Source organism: Acomys minous (assembly GCF_964271855.1).
Source record: "Acomys minous genome assembly, chromosome: 6".
NCBI lineage: Eukaryota > Metazoa > Chordata > Mammalia > Rodentia > Muridae > Acomys > Acomys minous.
The window spans coordinates 111,802,392-111,811,193 of record NC_140487.1 but is presented as its reverse complement, the minus strand read 5'-3'; the positions used below and the strand labels follow the sequence as shown (position 1 = coordinate 111,811,193).

Here is an 8,802-nt window from a genome sequence, read left to right as displayed (position 1 = left end):
CCCCCACTTGAGGGGGAGTCAAAGTCTGGACATGAGTCTTAACCCTCAGTGCATTTCCCAGGCCACAAAACCTTTTGTTCTTTTTGCACCGTTGCTTAGATAGACTCTACCATTTATTCATATATTAGTTAATAGAGCCAACATATCCCCCTTTCTTTTCAAATGAAAGCCAGAACCCTGTTTCTTTAATTGGTAGAGGGGCAGGGAAGGGTGGGACCTCCCACTTCGACTATTTCAGGAAGAACTAACTAACTTCTATTGAATGCCTGCTGTAGGACTGTCCGGTAACATAAACAACTGTGTTGTGTTGTTTAGCTTATCCCAAGCAGTCCTGAGACGTGGCGTGGGTAAGACTAGCAAGTTGCAGGGGCAGGATAATTTACCCGGGGCAGCTCATAGATTTGCTGATCTGAGAGTTGGCAGTCAAATGTAGGACAGTCCAGGTTGGAAAATCCTTGTTTGTTCTTGTAAAAAGGCCCCTCCCCGGCTCTCCCAAGCTCTGTCCTGCCCTTGGCAGGCACAGCAGGCATGAGGGTCCAGAGTCTGTGGTGGACACAGTCATTTAAACACCTCCAGGTTTCTCCTAAACAATGATTTCACAGCGACAGTCTTGCCCGTCCATAAACTTCCCTTGCCCACTTGCGTGTCACATCTCTCGGCTTTGGGGAGGCCGGAAGAGTGTAGTGTGGCGAGTGACAGGGCGGGGTGTCAGCAGGTGCTGGCCTATTCAAGGTCAGCTGTGTGCTTCTGTTTTGTTGGCGTTTTTTAAGTTTGGGTTTTGGCATTCACAGCCCTCATGAGTGAGCCCCCAGTTTAAGACTTCAGATCATCAGAAGTCAAGTAGCCCAGGCTTTGTCCCCAATTTTTTATTTTATTTTATTTTATTTATCTATTTTGGTTTTTCGAGACAAGGTTTCTCTGTGTAGCCTTGGCTGTCCTGGACTCGCTTTGTAGACCAGGCTGGCCTCGAACTCACAGCGATCCGCCTGCCTCTGCCACCCGAGTGTTAGTGCCAAGATTAAAGGCGTGCGCTACCACGCCTGGCCGTCCCCAGTCTTCTTAATTCACATCCATCCAAAGCTGTTTGACAAGATTCCTCAATTCTCTGGGTCTTGTTTTTTCTCATCCCTAATAAGCTCTTATAGGATCACAGGGAATTCTCATGAGACAGTGCATGCAAAGCTTTCTGCACAGAGCCTGCTTCACATGAGTTGGCAGCTGTTGCTAAATCGGACTTAGTCTCTGGAACATAGACCTCTTTACTCTACAGGAGACCATCGGGAGGTGCTGGCGTATGCCTTTAATCCCCACACTTGGGAGGAGGCAGAGACAGGCAGATCTTTGTGAGTTCGAGGCCAGCCTGGTCTACAAAGTGAGTTTCAGGACAGCCAGAGCTACACAGAGAAACTGTGTCTTGGGAAAAAAAAAATCAATAAACAAACAAATAAGGGTGAAATAGAAAAAATTGGTCTGCATATCTCACTGGTCCTTTAATGGCCAGCTTAAATATCTCCTCCTCTGGGAAGCCCTTCCCTGCCTGCTTCCCCTCTCTCACCCTGAGAACTTATTACCCTCTTTGAATGTTTATTTTGTTCTGTCTGATGCAGGCCTTGGCTTTCTTGCCTTGTTATTCATTGCATTGTCTCCAAGCTTTTTTCAGTGATGTCTGTCCGACCCCTCGTTGAATGAGGAGGCCCGGCTCGGCACGCAGAAGGTAAGCTATAAATACTGATTATGACTTGCTCGTGCGTGCAGCAAAGAGAGGCAGTCGTGAGAGAGGTGAAATCGGAAAGTCTAGGGGGTCCCTCACAAAGTCCTGCCCCCTGCTTCCTAGCTGATCAACCCAGAGGCATCGTTCATATATGACCATGGAAATGATGGGCCCTGCCTGCCCTCTGCTCCCCCCGCCCTCCCCCCCCCCCGCCCCCCACAACACACTGCACTGCTAGTATCCCCATTCTACAGATGAAGGAACTTGGAAGGAATTGTGGCCAAGCAGGTTTGGAGCAGAAGCGGTGGAGGGGGGACGGGGCGGGGAGCACCCCAGGGCCAGGGAGGAAAATGGAGGTGGCAGGGTGGGGCTGGGAGAAAAGAAGAGAGCCAGCAGCCAGCGAGGGGGGCCGAGAGCCAGGTCTCTGTGGTTGAGTTTCGGGTAGTTGGGGCTTTGGAGTTTCACTGTCTGGGAGCTGGTGGATTCCTGTGAGAGGTGTGGGCGCAGGGCTCAGGCAGATCTCCTCCTGCAGCCTGATTCGCGCGCGCCCCATCCTTACGGTGTGATCTCAGTGGAGGAGGTGCTGGGCCTTTGAAGGTGGATGGCAGCGCGGCTCTTCCTCCCATTCATCCGTTCGGTCTCTGCGGTGCCCCATGCGCTAAGTATGGAACCCATAGAAGGCTGCTTGATATAAACACCCAACATGCTTACTTTGTTGTTCGGGGGGTAGTCGCACTGCTTTTGAGACAGGAGCTCACTGTGTAGCCCTGACTGGCCTCTGACTCACTATGTAAACCAGGCTGGCCTGAAACTCACAGAGATCCATCTGCCTCTGCCTCCCGAGTCCCAGGATTAAAAGCATGTACCATCAGCCAGGCTTAATGGCACCCACCTCTAACCCCAGCACTCAGGAGGCAGAGGCAGATGGATTTTTTTTGTGAGTTTGAGGCCAGCCTGGTCTACAGAGTGAGTTCCAGGATAGCCAGGGCTACATAACACACAGCGAGACCCTGTTTAACAACAACAACAAGGCCTGGAGAGGTGGCTCAGTGGTTAAGAGCACTGTTTATGCTCTTCCAAAGGTCCGGAGTTCAATTCTCAGCAAGCCACATGGTGTCTCACAACCACCTGTAATAGGATCTCATACCTTCTTCTGTCATGAAGACATACAAGTGAATAGAGTACAAATAAATAAATAAATATGTTTTATTTCAATAATTTATTCAGATTACATCTTAATTGTTGTCAAACAAATACTTTTTAAAACCCAATAAAAAGCTGGGCATGGTGACGCACACCTTTAATCCCAGCACTTGGGAGGCAGAGGCAGTTAGATCACTGTGAGTTCGAGGCCAGCCTTGTCTACAAAGTGAGTCCAGGACAGCCAAGGCTAACACAGAGAGACCCTGTCTTGAAAAACAAACAAACAAACAAACAAACAAAAAACAATAACAACAAAAGCATGTGTTGGGGTTGGAGAGATGGCTCAGTGGTTAAGAGTACTGTCTGCTCTTCCAGAGATCCTGAGTTCAATTCCCAGCAACCACATTGTGGCTCACAACCATCTATAATGAGATCTGGTGCCCTCTTCTGGCATGCAGGTGTAAATGCAGATAGAGCACTCATAAACATTAATTAATTAATTTAATTTAATTAAATTAAAAGAAGAAGCCTGTGTCATCATGCTTATTTTATTGAAGGCTCCCAGTTACCTGGTAATGGAGACAACGCGTTCATATAAGGAAACGCAGGGTGAGCTGTGTAAGCAGCGGCTCTCATCCTAAGGCTGCAACCCTCCAATACAGCTCTTCACATTGTGGTGACCCCCAACCATACCATTATTTTTGTTGCTACTTCATAACTGTGATTTTGCTATTATAATGAGTTGTAATGTAAGTACTTGTGTTTTCCCATAGTCCTCAGCAGCCCCTGGGAAAGGTTCATTTGACAACCACCAGGGCGTCACGACCCACAGGTTGAGAACCACTCATCTAAAGGGATTCAATAAAAGATTGCCTAAGAATGAAATCAGGATCAAAGTGGGATCTTTATCTTTTTTGTTTTGTTTTTTAAGACAGGGTTTCTCTGTGTAGCCTTCGCTGTCCTGGACTTGCTTTGTAGACCAGGCTGGCCTCAAACTCACAGAGATCCGCCTGCCTCTGCCTCCCTGAGTGCTGGGATTAAAGGTGTGCGCCACCAGGCCCGGCTTTTTTTATTTTTTATTTTTTATTTTTAACGTGTAGACTTGCTTTGCTTGCATATATGATTGTGTGCCGTGTGCATGCCTGATGCTGGAGGAGAGCAGAAGAAGGCATCTGAGCCTCTGGAATGGAGTTATTGGTGGCTGTGAGCCGCCATTAGGGTGCTGGGAATTGAACCTGAATCCTTCGCAAGACCAGCAAGAGCTGTAAACCGCTGAGCCATCTCTTCGGGGCCATACAGCAAGAACACTGAGTGGGGCACCAGTCTCAGAGAGCCATGCCTTGCCAGTGAGCCAGGGGCTCCTGGGCGGCAGACCTTGCTGGCAGCAGTGGAAAGAGTGTGCAATCTCAGCACTAGAAGGTGGAGGAAGAACAGCAGTTCAAGGTCAGCCTCAGCTATAGCATCTTAGGCCAGTCTGGAGTATATGAGGTCCTATATAAGTAAGTAAATAAGTAAATAAATAAATAAATAAATAAATAAATAAATGAATGTCCTCATAACTGGGCCACCTAGAGACACTTCCAACCATTCTCCAGATGATGAAAGAATAACTCGGGGTATTATGAACTTGCCTGAGGCCGGGCATAGAGGCGTACACCTTTAATCCCAGCACTCGGGAGGCAGAGGCAGGCGGATCACTGTGAGTTCAAGGCCAGCCTGGTCTACAAAGTGAGTCCAGGACAGCTAAAGCTACACAGAGAAGCCCTGTCTTGAAAAACCTAAAAAAACAAAAACAACAACAACAAACAACAACAAAAAGAACTTGCCTGAGTGAAACTCCGTGAGTTCCGCGGTCAGCCTTATCTACAAAGCGAGTCCAGGGCAGCCAAGCCTAAGACAGAGAAACCCTGTCTCGGAAAACCAAAAAAAATTAAAGTAAAAAATTAATTAATTAATAAAAAAGGATATCTAAATTTAAAAAAAGAATAAATAAAATCCTGTTTGTCAAAGCTTAAAATATTTGGTACAAGAGTCTAGGAGAGCCAGATGTAGTGATTCCCACCTGTAATCCTGGCACCTAGCAGGCTAAAACAGGATCGCCTTGAGTCAAAGTCATCCTGGGCTACATAAGCAAATACCAGACCTCAGGGCTACAGAACAAGACTCTCTCTCTCTCTCTCTCTCTCTCTCTCTCTCTCTCTCTCTCTCTCTCTCCCTCTCTCCCTCTGTGTGTCTGTGTGTATGAGTGTGTGCGTGTGTGTGTGTGTGTGTGTGTGAGAGAGAGAGAGAGAGAGAGAGAGAGAGAGAGAGAGAGAGAGAGAGAGAGAGAGAGAAGCTGGTGGGGCTGGAGAGATAGCTCAATGGTTAAGAGGACTTAGTGTTCTTTCAGAGGACAGGACCCACATTTGGTTCCCAGCATCTACATGGTGGCTCACAACTGCCTATAGCTCTAGTCCCGGGGGATCCTGCATGTACCTGGTACACCAAAACATACAAGCATGCTCACACACATATATAAATTAAAAAAAAAATTTTTTTTAACTTTGGTTTTCTGAGACTGGGCCTCTCTGTGTCGTCCTGATTGTTCTGGAACTTGCTATGTAGACCAGGCTGGGCTTGAACTCAGAAATCTGCCTGCCTCTGCCTCTGCCTCTGCCTCCCAGGTACTGGAATTATTAAAGTCATGGGCCACCACTCCCATTATAAACTGACACAGGTGTGCACGCGCGCACGCACGCACGCACACCAGGCACCCACACACACCATATACATAAGTAAAAATAAATTTTAAAAATCTAAAACAGACAAAAATACCAGGCATCCTGAAGGCCCTACCCCTCTTGTCCCAGCCCCCCTCCCCACCAAATGTCACCTGTCCAAATGGATAAAAATCAAATGGCTGTACAGAGGGGAAGAGTCTCTGCCCCACCATCTTCCATCTTTGTGCATTCTTTTATTTTTATTTTTTATTTTGGGGGGCTTTTTCGAAACAGGGTCTCTCTGTGTAGCCCTGGCTGTCTTGAAACTCCCTTTGTAGACCAGGCTGGCCTCGAACTCAAAAGAGATCCTCCTGCCTCTGCCTCCCGAGTGCTGGGATTAAAGGCGTTCGCCACCACCGCCCAGCTTCATCTTTGTGCCTTCTATTAAACCTGTTTTGTTTTTTTTTTGTTTCAGGTGTGGGAGGTGTTAAAGAGCACATCAGTGGTACAGCTTTGACCTAGGATGGATAAGGCCCTGGGTTCCATCCTCGCACTGAGAAGTGGGAGGGGATGAGGAAGGAAAAAGTTGCTGCCTTCGTGAAGCTAGGCCAGAGGAGGATGCCGTTGCTAGGACACTACTGTGCAGCTGGGGGGCCTGGGCTATGTGCTGTACTTGGTACTCACGGTCTGCAGGGAGAGTCAAGTCCACAGACTCCCAATCCTTCATCCTCAAGTCCCGTGCTCTCCTGTGCACCACCCTATGTCTCCGTTCTTCCTCTGAGAAACAAAGTTGCTTATGGCTGCCTCACAGGGTGTTTAGTGAGGAGAATGTGGGATGGGGATCTGAGTGTGCCTGGTGCCGTGTGTGTGTGTGTGTGTGTGTGTGTGTGTGTGTGTGTGTGTGTGTGTGTGTGTGCCCGTGCACACGCTCATGTGCCATGCTGGCGTGTTTGAGCGTGGAGGTCAGAGAACAGCCTGCAGGAGTCGGGTCCTGGGGGATGGGATGCAGAAGCGTGAACACTTACTAAGCAGCCTAGAGATTTAGACGGACACTTCTCCAGCTGCGCACGAGCAGTTAACCTCCATAGTCACTTGGGAGGTGGCCATGAGAGCCTGCTTCCCACTCGCTGGCATGGGCATCACGAGGGAGACGGACACTAGCAAGTGTTGGCCAGGATGTAGAGAAACCCGAGCCATGGCTTGATGCAGCTGCTTCCCAAGTGGTTGGGAGGTTTCCCAAAAACCCACACACAGAGGGCAGGCCTGTAAGCTCAGGACTCAAACTACGCAGCGTGGCCGTGTCTCAACCGACACCTTCTTCCATTAAATCAACACATAGATACATAAAACATGAAGTCTGGGCGTGGTGGCACCCACCTTTAATCACAGCACTTGGGAGGCAGGCGGGTCTTTATGAGTTCAAGGCCATCCTTGGCTACATAGACTGTGTCTCAAAGAAGTCAATAAGTATATAAAGGCAAACTATATATACACCTATAGTATAATTTAGCAATATTTTTTTTTTTTTTTTTGGTTTTTCGAGTCAGGGTCTCTCTGTGTTAGCCTTGGCTGTCCTGGACTCACTTTGTAGACCAGGCTGGCCTCGAACTCACAGCGATCCACCCGCCACTGCCTCCTGAGTGCTGGGATTAAAGGCGTGCGCCACCACGCCCGGCTAATTTAGCAATATTAATCCTGGGATATAAACTTAAGAGAATTGGAAGCCCGGTCTGAGTCTGACAATGGTGGTGCAGGCCTCTGGAAGCAGAGGCAGACAGATCTCTGTGAGTTCGAGGCCAGCCTGCGCTACAAAGAAAGTTTAGGACAGCCAAGGCTACACACAGAGAAGCGTGTCTCACAAAAAATGAAAGAAAGAAAAGAGGAGGAGGAAGGAAAAAAACCTTTTTCTACATAATAAAAGTGTATATACAAACTTAAGCATTGTGGCCCGTGCCTTGGATTCTAGCACTCAGAAGGTGGAGGCAGGCGTGAGCCCCAAGCCAGGCAGACCCTTTCAAACAAACCTGTACACAAGTATTTGTAGCTACACTATTTTCAGTGACTCCAGAGAAAAAACAATCCAGGTGCCATTAACTGATAAATGAGTAAATAAAATAAACTGTGACCACACAATTGGTATGTAGACCAGACTGGCCTCAAACTCACAGAGATCTGCCTGCTTCTGCCTCCCCAAGTTCTGGGATTACAGGAGTGCACCACAGCACCCACCATTGTTGTTTGTTTGTTTGTTTTCTGATTTTTTTTCTTAAAACGGGGTCTCTTTATGGCTGTCCTGGAACTTACTTTGTAGACCAGGCTGACCTTGAACTTACAGAGATCCGCCTGCCTCTGCCTCCCAAATGCGGACAGACATGAGTCACCGTGACCAGCCTATATTTTTTGCCATAAGAAGAAAAGAAGGATCGATTATACCCACACATCGATGAACCTTGAAAGCGTTTCTCCAAGTGGAAGAAACCGGACACCAAAGGCTACATATTATAGGATTCTGTTTATCTGAACCACCCAGACAAGTCCAGGAATGGGCAGTCTATATAGAGGCAGAAAATGGACTAGCGTTTGCTGGGGATGGGTCAGTCTTCAGTCTAGATGAGGCAAGTGGAGCGCATAAAAGGCAACTGGTCCTGCGTCCACCCATCTGTGTGATTCTAAGTCAGTTTTCTCAGGGGCAAGGGCTACACGCTTGGCTATGCACCGTGGGCTACACAAGCTTTGTGGGTTCCCTTCTCGCTGTCTCCGAAGAAGAAGGCTGCCATCTAGAGGGCGCCTGCCGCGGTGCACCTCACCCATCCTCTTGGCGCATGTGAAGCAGGGAAGAGAAGGACGCAGCTCTTGTGGGAAAGCTGGGGCTTCCCGTTTGACCAGATTCTTTCCAGATGCTGAAGGTGTTTTTCACAGATGTTGGGACCTGTGGAGGTGACCTCACATGAAAGGGGGATCATCCATCCGCGGGTATAGCTCAGGGTTAGAGCATTTGATGAGGTGTTTGTCTGCTACAGTCTCCAGAATTGATGGGGCGTGGGGGGGGGGGCGGGGGGGCGGGGGGGGGCGGTAGATGAAAGGGTGGGAGAGGTACATATATGCACGAAATTGTCAAAGAATAAATTTAACTTAAACATTAGTTACTTTTTTAATTTTTAAAAATAGTTTTTATTTTATGTGCATTGTCAGAGCCATAGGATCTGGAGTTACAGATAGTTGTGAGCTGCCATGTTGGTGCTGGGAACT

General features: G+C 48.1%; 1 long non-coding RNA gene across 1 annotated transcript in view; it reads left to right on the top strand.

The window, feature by feature from the left end:
* LOC311601058 overlaps positions 1-8,802 on the top strand; it is a 403,201-nt gene that overhangs the window by 140,604 nt on the left and 253,795 nt on the right. The gene's annotated exons all lie outside the window — the stretch shown is intronic.